We start from the raw sequence: 18,916 nt of genomic DNA, 5'->3' as shown, positions 1-18,916 counted from the left end.
GTGTCATTTCTGGCAATATAAAAAAATGGTTTTTTTTAAATTTATTTTATATGTGTGGGTACTTTGACTGTATACATCTCTGTGCACCATGAGTCTACTGAGCCTGGAAGAGGGCATGGGAGTAGAATCACAGATAATTTGAGGGATAAGTGGGTGCTGGGAATTAGACAGGCATCCTCTGGAAACAGCCTTTTATTTTATTTTTTTTTTTTTCGGATTTTGGAGGTCAATCTCAGGTCCTCATGATTCAAGGCAAGCACTTTGACTGAGCTAGCTCCTTAGACATAAGCACAGCCATTTTAAATGTTTTTCCCCTTTGTTTCTCCTCCTTTTCTCCCTCCCTCCCTCTCTTCCTTCCTCCCTCCTTCCATTCCTCTCTCCCTCCTTCCCTCCCTCTCTCCTTGCTTCCTTCCCTCTTTACCTCCCTCCCTCCATCTCTCCCCCCTCTATCCTCCCTCCCTTCCTCCTTTGTTTTGGTAAGCATGTGTGGAAAGTATATAATGAGAGAACATTAAAAAGTCAGTGCTCCTGAAGCTTTGTTCATTCCCACAGCTTTGCACATCAGCAGACTGCCCAGTGCAAGTGTGGGCAATACTCACGCAGCCATGCCAGGATTAGAGGACCCTCAGTATTCATCCACAGAGACTTGGAAAACACTAGAGTGGTCTAACAGGCTTTTTAAAAATTAAAACTGTTTTCTCAACAAGCCATTAGGGCTTTTACTCAGGAGTTTCACTGAAGGCTTCTGTCCTTATGCACTCGTATTTTATAGGGACCACTTAATAGCTTGCTGTGACTCTTTGCTTTTATGGACCCTCGCCTGTTTCTCGAGGACTTCTTCAAAGATGAAATCTCTGCTTTAATCTTTTGCTTTTCTTTCCTTTCCTTGTTCCTGGCCTGCAGAGGTACTCAGAAGTCTTCTGTTTACTAAATACCCGACTCACATCTCCATTTATATGCCCCTCTCTTTTCTTCTTATGGGGCTTTTGTTTGCTTTGTTTCTCCTTCTTTAAAAATTATTTTCTTTACATTTAATTCTTTGTCTTTCAGAACACTAACCCAGGTGCCTTTCTGGACAGCAGTAGTCACCACATAGTAATTTGGAGTGAGGAAAAAAAAAATAAAACCAAATTAAGCTTCTATCACCCATTTTTAGATTTTTACTTTTAAAATTACTTCTTTATTGTACCAAGATATTCAACATGTAGATTTTTTTATTATTTCTGCAATTAAATTATAAATGTCTCTGAATATTCTGATATATATCCCATAAAAAATTAACTATGATGTGCTATTTTTTACATTCTTTTTACAACCAGGTCTATGGCAGACATTAAAATCATATAATTTTATTTTGAAGGAAAATAACACCAGTTTATATAATTCTGACCTAATTTGTGTTTTCCTGAAGTGGTTGAAGCAATTCAACCTGGGGTCATGGAGAGCTGAATGTAATGTCTTCTGCTGTGATCCTTAGTTATTTAAACCCTTCAAATGCTGGAGTCTTAATCCTTACTATGGGAAGAGTGAGACGTACATTTCAGGCTAAGTGACTTCTGTGAAAATATCAGCAACATGGTTAGCTCTGAAAAATCCCTCAAGCATGTAGCTGTTTGTCAAAATTCAGTTTTTAATAATCTAAATAGTGAAAATAGTATGGATTACTTGCAATAATATAGATGTATAGAATTTTCATCATTCTAATACTTTTATAGTATTATATACAGATTTTTATTTTTAGGTATTTCTAGATGCTACATCACCAAATAAGGATAACTGAATACATAGCATGTGTTCAAATGAAAAGGAATACTGTATTATGACCAAAGATGTTTTGGGGTATGCTGAAGTACAGAGGTGATTCTATTCTCCGGGGTTTACTACAAACTATACGTTAAAAAGGGTAAGATTATTGTTTTATGCCTTTAAGGTTCATATCGTAATTTATTTTTATCAGAAGGGAATTTCAAATTGCATTTTAAAGGCAGATGCCTCTCTTGAGACATGTGCATCCGTGAGCTCCGTGGGCTTTGAAAGTATTTTCAAAGCTACTCACAGCAGGATTTGTCTCAAGTCACTGAAAAATTCTTGGATAGGACATGATAATTTCTCATCCACTAGAGAAATGGTATAATTTTAGAATGGTGTTTTAAAATGCAGATCCTATAAAAGGTGATAGATGGTTTTTCTCAAGTGAGATTTATTTTCTTTCTGAGTGTGGTTTGTGCTGCTTCAACTTTAAGAGTGTGACTGATCTGTGGGTCTTGTCTACTCAGCAGTTCCAGAGTGAGGTCTTTTGTACTTTTAAAGCAGGCATTTTAAACCTCCTCCTGCCTAAGGTCATTCAAGGGCAACTGTCATAATGGTCTGAGGACCTGGGGACCATTCCCAGGAGTGCACTAGTAGGTTTCAGTGGTTTTTCTTAAATATTTTGCGACCTCTTTTGTCATGTTAGATTGCTTTCCCACTGACTATACTGCACACCAGTTTTAAAATTGTTCTTTGTATCAAACTTATTTCTCCCATTTTTTTGAAATGTAAGGTAGAGAACCAGAGCCAAATATTTTACCAACTGTTTTCCTGTGACACAGGCAGTATAAATGGCAGTATGAGTCTAATTCCTTTAGTTTATTTGTTCCACTGGATTTAATTAGAATGTTCTTTTTTGCTATAATCCTACCTACTCTTTCCCAGACATTCTATCTTTAAAAAACAAAAGCAAAAACATTTACTTTGTATTTTGTGGCTTTTATTTAAATAATACTTTCCCCAATAATTGTATTCTTTGTTATCTTTTAAAAATTTCTCTTGAAAGTGCCTCTGGCTCTTCTAATGCATTGTGTCTGTTTCTTCTTTATTTAGCCCCATCTATTATGGTATAATAGAGCTCCCACGAGGGCAGTACTCATATCTCGGGTTTATGGTGGATCCTAGCCCCTCAAACAGTGGCGGAGACATAGTTTGTGTTTCATAAATATTCACTGGATGAATAAGGTAAAGTAAAACAAAATGCCTTGTTTAGCAATATTCTTCTTTCTGTGGAGTCATTTCTTTCAAGAACCAGTTTATCTCAAGTGAAATCTATGCTCTTTTGCATGTCAGGCCTTCCATTTTTTGGCTATTAGCATCTGAATGGCCAGTCCTAGCTTAGGAGAATTTAACTTTTAGTTTTGCTTTCCCAGGTGACAAATGGACTGCTTGTCAAGGCCAGACTTCATTCCTATAAATATTATAGGGTTGTATCTATAGTTTGAGCTGAGAGACTACTGTTCTGCACTGCCCTCATCTTCCCAATATGGTGGACACCTGAGAATTGTTTTTTTTGTTTGTTTGTTTTTTATTTTTGCTTGCTTGGTTTTATCCTCCATATTCCAAAATGGGTTTCAGGAGGTTATCTTTCTACAAAGTCACAACATCCCATGCGCACCTGTCTCTGTTTCTACTCTACTAATCAATCAGTATTGGGTCAACCTGAGTTCCTAGAGTAGAATTGCTTATTATCTCTTTCTCCCATTCCTAATGAGAAGCAGTTCATTTTCCCACACTCCCTTCTTACACAGGTAATGTTTCCTTTTGATGTTACATTTTAGCAGTGTTTCAGCCAGTCTCTGTGAAGAGTCAGTTCTACATATCCTCTTTACTGCAGATCATTAGAGTCCAGCAACCTGGAACAAAGTGTAGGCGCTTGAATCACCGGCTGGGTTCATGAGAGGAACTGACAGCGAGGACACTCATCTTTGGCCTGTTGGGCTTATGTGGACTAGATCAGCTTAACTAACCGGCCTCCGTGAGACAAAGGAAGATACTTCTGTAGCACTGACTTCTACCAAATGGGAAGCTGAGCGTGCAGGGCATGTGTAGTTATTTTTGATTCTTGACACTCGTCATAGACTCTGTTAAGGTAGACTCTGGGGCCAACACTTCCGTTAAAGCCCCCTTCAGTACACAGTGGCTGTCTGTCGATGTTCTTTGTATACGCTGACTTTTCTTGCCAACAGTGGGGAAGAGAAATTAATAACCTACAATTAAAGGAAATGCGGGTACTTGTTTTGGCTCATAAGAGCTTCTTGATTGTGAATCTTCATTAGACCAGAAACTGTGTTTGCCACAATCCTAGTACCATGTTATTGAAATGAAAATTCTACTTCTTGAGATTTGAAATGGCTTTTCTCATGGAGAGGCTTGTATCTTTGTGCTGCCATAATATTTTGTAGGCTTCTTCAAAAACAATGGAAATGGTTTTCCTCATAGTGTGAAAGCAGTGAACAGTGAAATCCAAGACCAGGACACTGGTAGGGCAGAGTTTCTCACTGTGTCTACACTTGGTGGAAGGGGAACCAAGTTCCTGGGATCTACTTTTGAGATGCAGTAATCCCATTTTAGAGAGGGAGGCTTGTAGTGCCCTATCCTACCCTAGAAGTCCCACCTCCTTATTAGGAGAACTCCTAGTTTGCCTTTGACTTCTACATGAAACGTCTCCCTAGAGTCTTTCTTCTTCTAATAAGAGCAATGATGATAAGTGATGTTAATCCAGTATATCTGAAAACTTTTATGATTTTTACTAGGGAAAAGAAAGAAACTATCTAAACATCTTTCCTGTAAATATTATTTGTTTATCATGCCAATATGACATTTAAAATATTTTATTCTCCAAAAAAGATTATATCATGAGTCCTGATTTATTAATATGTAAACATGTACATGTCTTGATATTACCTTTGACCAGCTTTGCATGATGGAAAGGTATAGAATGACCAGCCTAGGAAAAGATTTTAATCAGCTTTACTTTCCCCTGTAATTTGTAAACTTATTTTCCACATATGTCAGTAAAAATAACTCTACACCTTTATTAAAATTTCAATATCTTCATTTATATTTAGGGTGGTAGCAATGTAAAATTGAAACCTGAGAGTTGTGGAGGATATAAAGTCATGTTTTAATAGAGAAACTAAATTGCTCCTTCAAAGAGCCTATAAAACTGAAAAGCATTCATTATAAATGTAATAAAAACTTATGAGTCTCATTTTATTAAAACTACACCCAGTTTCCTGAAGGGACTGGATCACTTAGAGGTAAACCAGTACCACTTTCTGTCACATAAGGCACCTACCAAAATGAAGTTGGCAGTTTGAACATGATTCCTAATGGACATGTATTCATGTTATAAGATAACGAGTTATTGCTTTAGCAGAGTTTGCAATTTTTGAAAATAATACAGCCCAGTCAGGTTAATGAGAGTAGTAAATTATTCACTAGTCTCAGTTCCTTTCTAACAGTGAAAGATACAGCCTATGGTGCTTCTGATTGCTGCACTGCATCCAATCTACTGCTGTAAACTTAACCCAAGTCAGTTTTCCAGCTTAGCAGTGTGGCTGGTGGTTGCCACAGGCTTTTCTTGCTTTCACTCATAGTTTTGAACTTTTCACAGTAACGCCTTTGTTTTACATCTTAGCTGTCCATATTTCTGTATTGTGCATGGCATCTGTGTGAGGTGGACTGAATGCTGAATAAGAAGCCGGCTACTGTCAAAGTAATTAGATTTTGTGAGTTTATTTTCTTAGTCTGCACATTTACTGCTATGAGGTTAGAAAATCCAGAGGGAAGGGAAGAGGAGGGAGGGAGGGAGGGAGGGAGGGAGGGAGGGAGGGAGAGAGAGAGAGAGAGAGACAGGGAGGGAGGGAGGGGCAGGGAATGGGTGGAGAGAGAGAGGAAAGAAGGAAGGGAGGGAGGAAGAGAGAGGGAGACAGGAAGGGAGGGAGGGAGGAAGAAAACCTTACTAAAATCTTCCATTAATGAGCTCTTGAAGCCAGAAACATGCAGGAAGGTAGCTGATAACTGGCCTTCAGACTTACATGTCACTCAGGTGTGTAGTGTTATTCTGATGGGGGTGAGGGCAGTTTCTGGAACCAGGTTTAGGGGAAACCTGCTAAGCCTGACTTCTAGCCATGCTGTGCACACTAGAAAGGACATTTTTTGCTTAAATCTGATAGAAGAAAGGCCCTCTTCATTTTCCCACAGTAATTATATTCTCATGACAAAGTGTCATGGGAATGTCATCTTTAGAATGCTTGGGGAAAGGTGATAATTAAAATCTAAATGTCTTCACGTTTAGTTTGCGCATGTAATCTGAATTTCTTTAGGTGATGTCACCTGTCTGCTAATTTCTAAGTTATATGCAATTGGTGCTTTTTCATTTGTTAGATAATATAGGGTAGAACTTTGCTTTTGAATCCCTATTAATATGTAATAATTTCAAAGTATGAAGAGCCAATTTATTTGCAAACATTTTCTTGGCATCAAGATAAAGTTTTAGAGAAACAAAATTATTTGAAACACTTTAAATTGATGTTTAGACTATAGAAATAAACCTATTTGACATTTGAAAGAAAAATAGCACTAAGTAAACATTAAGTTTTGCTGGATTTCAAAAACATAATTTTCAAATTCTTACAGATAATCTTAGTTTTATGGTTTCTTGGAATTAGTGTTCACATTTAAGGGTTTTCTTTCGTTGTTGTTGTTATTTTCTTTTTAAACTACTTGCAGATTCTGTGTTAGTTTGTTAAAGTCTGTTCTGTTATTTTTATTTTGATTACCCCTTAAAATGCATGGAAACATTTTGTAACAATCTCTCTTTCTTGGAGATGTTTTTTCATAAATACATGATTCTTTTCTGAACAGTTGGTTGGTTCATGTAAGAGTTGCCTCAGATCCTCAGCATTTTCAGTAATTTCTGGGAGACTGGTTGTGTAAAATGATATGTCATTTCTTCAAGATATCATGAATTTCAGAAAATTTAAGACAATTTATGGAAGCTTGGGGAAGAATTTAAAATATTTACTGTTGTATTTATTTATAGCTGATATAATTCATGTAGTTATGGGGTACAGTGAGATAATTGAATATAGGTTGAAAATGTATAAGGGTCTCAAAAAATCAGTAGCCCTTTTATATACAAATGAGAAATGGACCAAGAAAGAAACCAATGAAACAAAGCCCTTTACAATAGCCACAAGCAATATAAAGTATTTTGGGAGTAACTGTAACCAAGTAAATGAAAGTCTTGTATGATAAGGTCTTCAAGTATTTTAGGTAAGAAATTGAAGAAGTTATCAGAAGATTAAAAGATCTCCCATGCTCATGGGTCAGTAGGATTAACATAGTAAAAATGGCCATTCTATGAATAGCAATCTACAGATTCAGTGCAATGCCCATCAAAATTCTAACACAATTTTTTATTGACCTTGAAAGACAAATCAACTTCATATGTAACAGTAAAAGACACAGCATAGCTAAAACAATCTTGAACAATAAAAGAACATTAAAACCACCCTCCCTGATTTCAAGATGTACTACAGAACTATACTAATAAATACACATAGTATTAGCACAGAAACAGACATGGTGATCAATGGATCAAAGACCCAGATATAAATCTACACACTTAATGATTAATTGATTTTATAGCATTGGATATTTGATAAAGAAGGCAGAAATCCACATTGTAAAAATGAAAGCATTATCAACAAATGGTGCTGGTTAAACTAAATGTCTGCATGTAGAAGAATGTAAATAAATCCATATTTATTAGCATGCACAAAACTCAAGTCCTAGTGGATCAAAGACCTCAACATAAAACTAGATACATTGAACCTGATATAAGACAAAGTAGGGAACAGCCTTGGATACAATGAAACAAAATACAACTTTCTGAACAGAACACCCTAATATCAGCAGTTAATAAATGGGACCCCATGAAACTGAAATGCTTCTGTACAGCAAAGGACACTGTCATTCAGACTTAATCACATGCTATAGAATGGCAAAAAGGGTTTGCCAATCATATATCTGATAAAGAACTACTATCTAAAATATATAAAGAACTAAAAAAAAAAATCCTTGATTATCAAGAGAACAGGAGAGCAAATAACCTAGTTTTAAAAATGGGATACAAATTTAAACACAGAATTCTCAATAGTGGACTCTTAAATGTCTGAAAATCACTTAAACATTCAACATCCTTGGCCATCAAGCCAAATGCAAATCAAAACTACTTTGAGATTCCATCAGACACCTATCAGAATGACTAAGATCAACAACACAAGTGACAGTTTATCTGGCTAGGATGTGGAACAAGGGGAACATTCCTCCATTGTTAGTAGGTGTGCAAAATTGTACAACCACTATGGAAATCAATATGAAGGTTCCTGAGAAAATTAGGACTCTATCTACCACAAGGCACAGCTGTACTAACTGTTGTGTATATGCCCAAAGGATGTTCTATTCTACAACAAGGAGACTTGTTCTGCTTGCTCATTGTGGCTTTATTTATAATGGCAAGAAATTTGAAGCAACCTAGTATCCCTCAACTGAAGAATGGATAAAAAAAAAATGTTCACAAGAAAGTGGATGGTACTAGAAAAGAAATCATCCTGAGTGAAGTAAACCAGACCTAGAAAGATAAATATGGTATATATTCACTTATAAGTGGATATTAGTTGTTAAGTAAATGGTAATCAAGCTACAGTGTACAGACTCAGAGAGGTTAGTGAAACAGCAGGGCTTTGGGTTTGTGGGAGAAGCAAGGAACTTCCAGGGTAGGGCAATTAGATTCTGGGAGTGGACTGGGAATGGGTGGAGCTGGGTACAAGAGAGATGAATCAAGGGAATGGAGGGAAAGAATTGTTGAAATGCGGGGCTGTAGCTCTCTAGTGGGCATGGGTCCTGTTTGGCTGCTTTGTGGTTCCTGTGCGTCTGTACCCCAGGCGGCTGGAATCGCGTTTAGGGGAGCAGAAGCGCACAAGAATTTTACTGAGTTCACTCCACGTGGTACCAGGGCAGACATCAGGCTATGAGAAGCTGCTGGACTCTCCTGGGTGTGGGGAGGTCTCAGACTAAAGTCCTGTAGGGGCAAAGCCTCTAGTTTGGGGGGTCTCTGGGCCGAAGCAGCTAGATGGAGACCTTCTGGTCTCTGTTCTTTGGCTCCCAGATGTCGTTGGGAGCTGCATAAAAACTGAGACAAAGGGGCATAGGAGCTGGACTGGCTCACAGTAGAGAGAGAGGAGAGGGAGCTCCGGCAGCTCCCCGCCACTGCGGGGTAGAGACTCTTGGTTGAAGTGACTCGATTGGCTGGGTCATGGCTGTCTCTGCTAGCTTGTTTGAGTTGGCAGGCCTTCGTGGCTGGAACATAGAGAAGTCCTCCATGGGAGATTAGGCAGCTGTGGCTCAGTAGTTGAAGGCCTCTTCTATGGTTCTCCATGGCGGGGCCCCAAAGATGAGAGGAAGTCTGTAGTGGGAGAAATTTAAATCTCCAACCCAAATAAGACCGGTCAATGAAAACACAACTCCGTAATTATAAATATATTCTGTAAGCCTAGATTGGGAAGATACCCCTACACTACTCTGTTCCCCAGCTATGAGACCCTTATGACTTGAGGGTTTTCCAGACCCTGTGCATGTCCTTCTACCTCCTGCTTCCCAGTCATCCTCCATCATCTTCTCTGTTTTCTCTCCCCATTTGTCTTCTTTGTCTCCATTGTCTTCCTTCAGTCATTCTCTCTCTCTCTCTCTCTCTCTCTCTCTCTCTCTCTCTCTCTCTCTCTCTCTCTCTCTCTCTCTCTCTCTCTCTCCCCTCTCTCCAGCCTTTCTTTCTCTGCCTTCCCTTCCTCTGCCCAATCACTGGCTCCAGCCTTTATTTTACAAATTAAGATGGGCAGAAGGTTCACTAGAAATCACCTCCTCTGCAGTCCTTCACAAGAAAGGGAAATTAGTGTCAAAATACAAGGCCTGGTCTATCCACAACAGAAGTCCATGGTTTTAAAAGGTTTATTGTCATGGTGGAAAGTAGATGTAGCTGTACCCCATGTCCTCAGGGTGGGCCTGAGGTAAAATACCTTTTGTGAGTAGGAGAGTCTGGGAAGGAATGCTTAATTGGCTACACCCTCTGACCCTTAGGTATCTCATTAATATGGAGATCTCTTGATGCTCTGTGTCCTATAGTCATGCCCTCTACCTGTGCTATGTGACCAAGGGCTACAAACCTTTCTTTGTAGGGGCTGTGGATAAGTGAAAGGAGCCAGGGCACAGGAGCAAGGCCGAACACCTACCATCCCATTAGGGTCACCAGGGTTCAAAGCAGACTCAACTAGGTACCCCACTGCCTCCCACAGCCCACTGCCCCACAGAGAGATAGTTGGAACTAGAAGGCATTTGGGAGTTGATGTGGAAACTTAGTGAAGTGCAAATTTCTTGGAATCTGAGGGTGACTCCAGCAAATGGGTCCTAGTAATGGGAGATATTAAGCCAGAATTGGTCATTTTCTATAACCAGGCAAGGTTTCCAGTGGTAGGATTGGGATAGCAGCCCAGCCACAAAACCTTCAGTCTTAATTTGTTCTGCCTGCAAGATGTGCTGGGATAATATTGGCACATTACTTATAAGGATGCCCAAGCAATAACTACTCCATCTTAAGGCATCTCTATGGCCTGCTTTGCATGAAAATTCACAATCTTATTTATGACAACTCTTAGAAATCTCTAGGAAAAAACATTACATTGTTTTAGCTAAAACTTGTGGTCCTTCAGGACTGCCTTCTTGAACAGTTTTCTTCCAGACTGACTTTCCAATTTGATTGTGATTTTCTTGTTCATGGCTTGCTTGCGTGGTATAAAAGGCATCCCAAAGCATTTTGTTCCACTGTATGAACAATATAACCTTTGACTTCTTTGCAAAAGATTATCTTTTTTTTTTGTTGTTGTTGTTGTTGGGAACATTTTACAACTTTACCCAGAGTGATTTATAGGTTTGTAGAAGCCCTAGGAAACCCTGTTATGTTTGTTTTGATTAAGTTCCAATTTTCAATGTAATTTTTAAGTGTTATTTGTACAGTATTGTACAGCAGAATAGCTGCTATGACAAGGGCTCACATCTAAACACCTTTTAGGTCTATATAATTTTGCAGGAACGCACACAGGCCCCGATGACAGTGTGTTCTGGCTGAAATACAGACATTCCATTAGTATACACCTTTAATTCCTAGCAGTGAAGATAAAATCAGTTTGTGGAAGGAAGCAGGCATATTTGAGTGTGACACCTACTTGAGGGGCAGACAAAGTGAAGAGTCAGAGGAAGATTTGATAGAATGAGTCAGAGATAGATATGCCCACCTCACACAAGAGTAGCACAGGAAAGATAGGATAGTTAAGAGCAGCAAGATAAAAAAACGGGGTAACATGTATGTATGGCAGTTTTACAGAGACAGGTTGCAGAGAGAGCAATTTAGATAAAAGAGAAGACAGAATGTTTGAGAGACTGAGAAGGAGCCAGATTAGGACGTATTGCCAAAGTATGAGGCCAAGCAGACCTATTTGGGCAGAAGGGGAGAGAAATTGGATTGAATCAGTCAGCTTGGAAGATTAGAGTGTATGGAGGCTAAATGCTTCCAGGCCTAGGCTTAGCTATAGTTAGAACAGAGAAACACTCTGGCTTTAGCCCAAGCCATATAGTCACACAGGTTGGGTATGGCTTTCATCCTATTTCTTCATCTGAGGAAATAAAAATGACATTTACAGTGTATTGTAAAAATACCATAGATTCTGGACTCATTATCCAAACTTGTCAGAACATTCTCATAGAACAGTTACAATGAAAACCAAAATGAGAACATACATAGACTTCCCTGAAGATGAACTTTGTTCATAATAAATTCATAACAATATTGGCCCATTTTAGAAATAAAATTCATATGACAAAAAGAGGTAATTAAAATGTATACTGAATTTTGACTCTTTGTTTTGCACGTGGTGATTTCTCCTGGAAGAGTCATTTCTAATTGTTTCAACCTGTCTCATTTTTATTCTGTGCTACTTTATGCTTTTATGAAATTAGTCTTCAGATGAAACTGATGTCAGTGCAGGGTGTGCTGAGATCATAGAAGCTGGCATCAGTTGAAATGGAACTGATAAGCTTTGAGAGAAAATTTATTTCTAGACTCTCATGTATCTTTCGAAGATGAGATTTAGCTTTGCATGATCTTTATTATTTTAAATTTAAATTACTCTAAATTTAAATGGCATTAATCCAACAGATGCAGTTAAATGTCATAATTCTTTATAAGTACAGATGCAAGTCACAAAATCCATTGCCTCTGCCTCAATAATATGCTTGTCATGTAAATTCTATGTAATAAATATTACTGCTTTAAGAACTAGTATATTAAGTAGTATACTAAGCATGGCAGTTTTAATTGTTATTTTGAAATAATTGAGCTTTTTTCAGTAATTTACTAGGATACATTATTTTGCTTTTTGTTATACTCATACACATAATTGATGTATTTCTGCATATGGAAAATAATCCATGAAAATGATAATAAGTAAAATTTCTTTTGCTTCAAGGTATTCGAATATTTAACTATATGGAAAACCAAACTGGCAATTTAGTATCTGCATGTTAAGTATAATTAAAACTGTGATTCTGGCTAGAGGTAGGCAAGTATGTTCATTATAATTGATTTTTTAAGGTCTCTAAGCTTGAATATTATGGTAAATCTGCTTCTCTCACAGTTGGTCTTTATTAAAAATTTATTAAAGTTATATAGCATTTTGAATGCTACACTTTCATTTGAAAGCAAATAGTGACTACCATTTTTACCGGCTGACCGTGTACTTCTGTCATTGTGGCAAGGTAAATACATTAACTAACATGTACTGAGTACTTGTATATTAGACCTTATGCCAGGCAGGGGCTATATTGATAAGTAAAATGAAATTTTTGTATTGATGGAGATTATAGTAACTGAAAAGGATGGAAACATTAAAAGTGAATAAGTATTGCCACAAAGAGCTGTAGTTGTAAAAAGGAAGGCTTAACTCTGCAGTGGCTCTGTAGAATCCTTCACAGAGAGGGTTGACTCTGCAGTGGCTCTGTAGAATCCTTTGCAGAGGCTGCCCTTGAAGTAGAATAAATAAGAGTGTCTGGATATTGATGATTTTAATGGGTGAACTGGGTGTTAGATAAAACTTTCACTGCAACATAGGAAGAATTACAAAATGTATGAGAGTAAAACTCTATCAAGTGTTCATTGAAGAGCTATAGTGAAGAGAATCTGTGCCAACCTCTCTGTTTAGTCCTTGGTATTTGTACATCCTAGCAGTTAGATAATCTTAATAAATTGATTCTGTTTAGTAGCAGGCACAAATTAACAGGCATTTTGGAAAGTGCCGAGTTGGTTACCCCCATGATAATAGAGCTACTCCTGCACCTTTGGGGCTCTTTTGGTTGGCCATTGCTGGTTCCTCAGCTACACAGCTGTGTAGGACTACAGGATTGCCTTTTCTCCTGTGCAGCTTGCACAGCACCTTCTGATACTGTCGGCTTCCAGGCCAGTTACAGCTTGATTCCTCTAAGTCCTGCGTCTGACATGTAAAGTCGATGGATCTTCAGCAATAATCTTACTTTCAAGTTCTGGGAGTTTACCAAGGGCAACAGCAGTTGCTGTATTGTTTTTGGTAGTCTCGTGGGTCCCATGACTGACAGTTTGAATGGCGAGGAGAATTCTATGACCTCTCCTATTCTTCATGGGTACTTGTATGCATACACAAGCACACACATACACACAGAGAAACATACATGCATACACATTAAAAAAAAAAAAAGCAAAACCATTTCATTCTCCCCATTTCTATGCCTGGTCTTAATGCCGTACACTTTGCATACTCTTGGTATTTGTATGCTCTCCTTGACTAAGTGACCAAGCTAGAGCTCCTGCCACAGGTTCCCAGGACTTCTGGGCTAACAGCAATATCTGGATGGACTAGGTACTCTGTGAACTTAGAGCTTCATAGATTCCAAGAAACTCAGGGCTGACAAGAGAGCCTTTGTTAATATGTACCTACTAGCAAACAGAAACAGTTTTCTTTAGATATCATATATTAGGTTTTGTTAGGTAAAGTAAAAATAAAGGGAATGGGACTGATAGTACAGACTCACTTAAGGTTTCTTAATATTGCATTTGTTATTTTCATATGTATATATGTGTGTACACACATGTGGAAGTCAGAAGACAACTTGTGGGAATCGCTTCTCTCTTATCACGTAGGACTCAGACTGAACTCAGACTGTCACTCTTGGCAGCATGTACCTTCACCCACTGAGCTCTCTTGTCAGCCCTGAGTTTCTTAGTTGGCATACCAACATGCAAACACAGGCACAAGCAACAGAAAACAAAATTACAGAACTGAAAGTCACTTACACATGATGTTTTTAAAAGTGAGAGCATGAGGCAACTTTATCGAAGTGTTGGATGTATCACATTTTTATTTTAAAATGATTTTTATTTCAAAACATTTTGCAATATTTTGGCTTTGTTGTTGAGCAGTATGAGGATAACGGGACTTCAGAGCCTTATCAGATCATAGTTGTAGATGATGAAAGTTATAAAAATTCTCTTTTTTTATCCTGTCTTGGTTGACTTCTGTGGAAGTCTAAGTTACTTCATCACTTGTACACATAGTTGATCCGCCAAAGTGAGGTGATTCCAAGGTCAGTATAAATCTTACTTGCTACAGTGACCTGTGGCCAGTTCTTGGTGGCTTCTTCCCTCTCCTGTTTCTGTGAATGGTCTCACTCACCTGCCTCTGCTGCACAGTTCTGGACTACAGAAATAGAAGCAAGTAGCCTCCCTCTGCAGAAATGGATTAGGATTGATGTGGACTGGTGGAAAGGATGGCTTTCTCCATAGCATGGAAAATCCTTTCAAGAACATTTTTGTACTTTGCTGAACAATGCAGTTCTTTTGGAACTACCTAATGTTTGGTAGGCATGAACTCCTCCTAATGGAACAAATGCTAGAAGCACCTTACCTTCCTCATGTATCATATTCCTGTCCTAACTCCTTCAAGGTTAGCAAGAAGGAATATTCAGGTACTTCCCTTCAGGATTTTACTTTAAAAATTACATTAAATGTCAATCCTAGACACAGCAGTTTGCTTAGAAGTAGAATTATACAGGCAGTGGCTGGTGTGTGTGCGTGTGTGTGTGTGTGTGTGTGTGTGTGTGTATGTGTGTGGGTGTGGGTGTGGGTGTGGGTATGGGTGTGCATGTGTATGTATACATGTGTGCACAAAAACACATCTGGAAAGCAGCACTTCATCTTCCTACAGATTTTTCGCTATGCTCAGGAAGTTCCCTGTTAGCCAATGTGACTGATGTAACGAATGCATTTTGCATGCTCTAATGAAATTGAAATTGTACTGTGAGGCTAAGGAAAGCAGTTCGTCAGTATTTGCCTTTGCTTTCTTATCTGTCATCTGAGGAAGAAATACTCTACAGAATAGTTTAAAAAAAAATAATGTCACTCAAAATACAAAGTAATGTTCTGAAAATTGTCTAAGCCTCATAACCATGTTATACTGAAGAGTGGTTGTTGTTCAGTCAGTACGAGCTGGGTTGTGCTTCTGGGCCTCTCATTGTTTGCTGCCTTTGTGGTGCATCCCCATCTGTCATTCCGAATACACAGTGGCCAGTTTATTTGTCCTAGAATTCATTCAAAAGGACAGGAAGTGGCATGTCGCAGTAGATGTTTATCATGTGGTCTCATTTAAAAAAGAAAACATGTGACACTGAGTCTTCTTCCAGTTCCAAGCATTGTTGAGTCAAACCTTGATCATTGTGGTCATAGAATTTGTGGCCATTACATGATGAAATGCTTAAATACCTTCTTACACATGTATCTTCATACACCCTTGTTGATCTTGTTTAATATAGAAAACCAGGAAGCTCCCTCTAATGGAGACTGGAATTTGAAGTGATGCTTCTTGAGAAAACCAAGGCTCTAGAAACTGTTTGTTGTGCTAGGTCTCTTGTTATTAGTAACACACATAAGATGTATTAGAAGTTAGAATGAGGATATGTAGAACATAGGAAGAAGACTAGCCATTGGAGACAGGGCACCCAGGGGAGGAAAACAATGTGATGACAGGTGTATGAAATGATGGAATAAAACCCATTATTTTATGTGGTATCTTAAAAATTAATGAAAGCCAGATAAGCTTGGTAGGAAACAAATTTGAACTTAAGAGTCACAGACAAAACTCCTTTCTTCTTTTAAGCCATTTTAACCACTATTTTCTACCATGCTTTTCCATTTGTTTTACCATAGCAAAGAAGAGGGAGGTACTTAACTAAATCCTTATGATTTACTTGAGGCAGAATAAAAATTTCAGCATTGAAAACCATAAAAGCACATTTGTGATAGCTGAAGAAGCTGTAATATTGCAATTTTTTGTATTTTGGTTATATGGGGTTTAATTTTAAATTGAAGTCTTGAAGACTAGTAGAATCAGAAAGAGAGAGAAAAAAAAGCTTGTTTCTCATAAGATGCCATTGTTTACCTTAGAGCATGAAAAATAGAGCAAGCAGTAACAGAGCGTAGAGGAATAAAAAATAATAACTGTCCTGCTGCCTGGAAATGAGAGGATATGATGGAGCACAAAGCTGCCAGCTCGGCCATCAGGGACTTCAGCAGCTGACCAGACACTTAATTCAATGAAAAAAAAAAAAAAAGAAGAAGAAGAAGAAAAAGAAAGAAAAAAGAATAAGACAATGCTTTGAGGTATGGATCTAAAGACAGCTTCTACCACTGAATTTGATGCAGTGACAACTGGCCATGCTAATTTCCACTGATAATAGATCTGAAATTATTTCATTAGCATACACATTAGCAATCCACCTGAATACACTTAAGACTGTTATACAAACATACACTTACTGCACTCACATAGAATTTTGTGTATTGATTTAGCAAAAACAATTTGTAGGCTCACACATTTAAACCAAGAGAGAAGGTAGATGATGTATAAACCTATGGTATAGTGTTTGCCCTGCATCTGGGAGCCTTGACTTTGAGTCTCCAAACTTTTAAAACACACATAAATTATTAGAGACAATCTTTTCATTTAAAAGCACAAAGTTGGTCTTCCTTCCGACCTCCAAGCCCTCCTATTTCTCATCCCTGGGTAGGTGGAGATAAAGAAATCCTGGTAAGTGAAGTCAGTGCAAAGCACTAAGCTGAAGAATGGTAGTTCTCCGAAACTCTTCTGTCTTGTAAATACTCCTTGTTATCTTAGCTACGTCTTGTCCCATTTCTGTGCTGAAGGATGCCATAATTTCCTCAGTATCTGTAGGGTTTGGAGCTTGTAAACGAATGTTCTTTACTCCTTTGATTTCTTTCTGTATTTAGGTTATTAGTGAGAGGGAATTCCAAGTCTTATCTATGAGCAGGGACTAGAAACATTAGAGGAAATCTCTGGAGAAAATAACTGTCATATTTATTAAGTATTAGCACAGTTTTCTGCTTATTGGTGTCAGGGTAATTTCATTTCTTGCAAGCCCTCATACTATGTCTTATTTCTTTTTTTTCCTTCCTTCCTTCCTTCCTTCCTTCCTTCCTTCCTTCCTTCCTTCCTTCCTTCCTTCCTTCCTTCCTTTTTAAGAGGGGGCTCCCACAGAAGTACTGATGTCTTCCCAGTGTTAGAATTGACATAGAGGCCTCTCAGGCCTCCAAGAGGACAGAGGCAAATGTTTTTGTTATTTTAACCAAAACCTCTGGTTGTAAGCACTAGAGTTCTGTACAAACTTGATAGAGAACTAACAGAATCAAAAGGGTACATGAGCCTTCTCATTGCTTCTGAGTAACACACCAGTTATTGGGGCATCTAGGCCATTCTCCACACCTTGCTAGTATCTGCTACTTGAGAGAATTTTGCCTTGGCCAGGCATGATTAATGGAGCTGACTGATACCATGGGAATGGAGCTTAACTCAGCAGCTTGAGTATAAGCTGGTTTCACAGGTCTGGCCTGTTTTTTTCATGAAGACAGCTTGTTGGAATGAAGTCCCTTGCCTCAAAGTATCTTACTAAGTAGGTAATCTTACTATTGATAAAGGAAAGGCTATTTTATAGGGTTTATAGTGAAATAACAAGCTAATGTGTTTTAATGATGTATGTTTCTCCCTTTGGAGGATTATCATTCACCAACCCTGTCATGTGGCTACTCTCTGAGTCCCTTTCTATGGTGCATTGGAAAATCAGAAAATCAGTTTCATATAGACACAGATACTCCTAGCTTTTCAAGGAAAAATGCTTATTTCTATGAATGACAGAATTTAACTAGTAGAGTCTTCTCTTAAATTACTATCAACTGGATGTTAGTGTCTTTCTTAAATTCGTATACTGCCACATTACCATGTATATGATGGTTCAGGGCTTGCATTATTAAGGGGAAATCAAGTCAAGAATGTTGAAGCTTCCTGTATGGGACTAGTACCCTCATTAAAGGTCTCCAGAGAACCAGCATGCCATCTTTTATCTCTGAGAGATGAGAGGAGGGTCCTCACCAGAGTGCAAGCATGCTGGTACTATCTCAGATGGCTAGTTCTAGGACCATCAAAACTAAATTCCCCTTTGTATATAAGCTACCCAGTGTGTGGTAGTTTTTAAAGAATAACCCTAACTAAGGTTATTCTTTAAATAATAACCCTAAGATTGTAACATTAAAAATTGCCCTGAAATATGCAGGACACAGCCTTAAGTCTTTAATAGATCAGTGAAAGAGAAGTTCAGCCACACTTGTGAGATAAAAAGAGACACAGTAAGGACTAGACACAGTAGAGAGCTCTGAAGGCTGCAATGGGAGGGATACAAGGCTGGAGGTGCCTCTAGACTTTCAGAGGGAGTGACCCTCACAGGAAGTTCCTGTCTTCTTTGTTGTAGCTCCTTTGGCAAGGTGTTTAATTAACTAACTAGCCTCCTGTTTCCTCCACCCCCCCTAAAAATACCTTCATTTTCCCATTTAGTGGCTGTAACATCAATATAATGATAACACTTTCTGTGTCCTGCTATACAGGAAGTGGTTAAG

At 38.3% G+C, this 18,916-nt stretch overlaps 1 protein-coding gene and 1 long non-coding RNA gene across 6 annotated transcripts in view; both read left to right on the top strand.

Annotated features, from left to right (window-relative positions):
- Positions 1–18,916, top strand: part of Immp2l (inner mitochondrial membrane peptidase subunit 2) — an 826,273-nt gene that overhangs the window by 314,630 nt on the left and 492,727 nt on the right. The window lies entirely within an intron of this gene.
- LOC143443956 (uncharacterized) lies at positions 1,743–17,275 on the top strand. Its single transcript, XR_013113414.1, has 3 exons — positions 1,743–1,903; positions 2,863–2,994; positions 16,397–17,275. It is a non-coding gene; the product is annotated as an uncharacterized LOC143443956 (long non-coding RNA).

Source organism: Arvicanthis niloticus, chromosome 11 (genome assembly GCF_011762505.2).
Source record: "Arvicanthis niloticus isolate mArvNil1 chromosome 11, mArvNil1.pat.X, whole genome shotgun sequence".
NCBI classification, from domain to species: Eukaryota; Metazoa; Chordata; class Mammalia; order Rodentia; family Muridae; genus Arvicanthis; species Arvicanthis niloticus.
The sequence above is the reverse complement of the archived record's forward strand: the minus strand, read 5'-3'. Positions and strand labels throughout refer to the sequence as shown.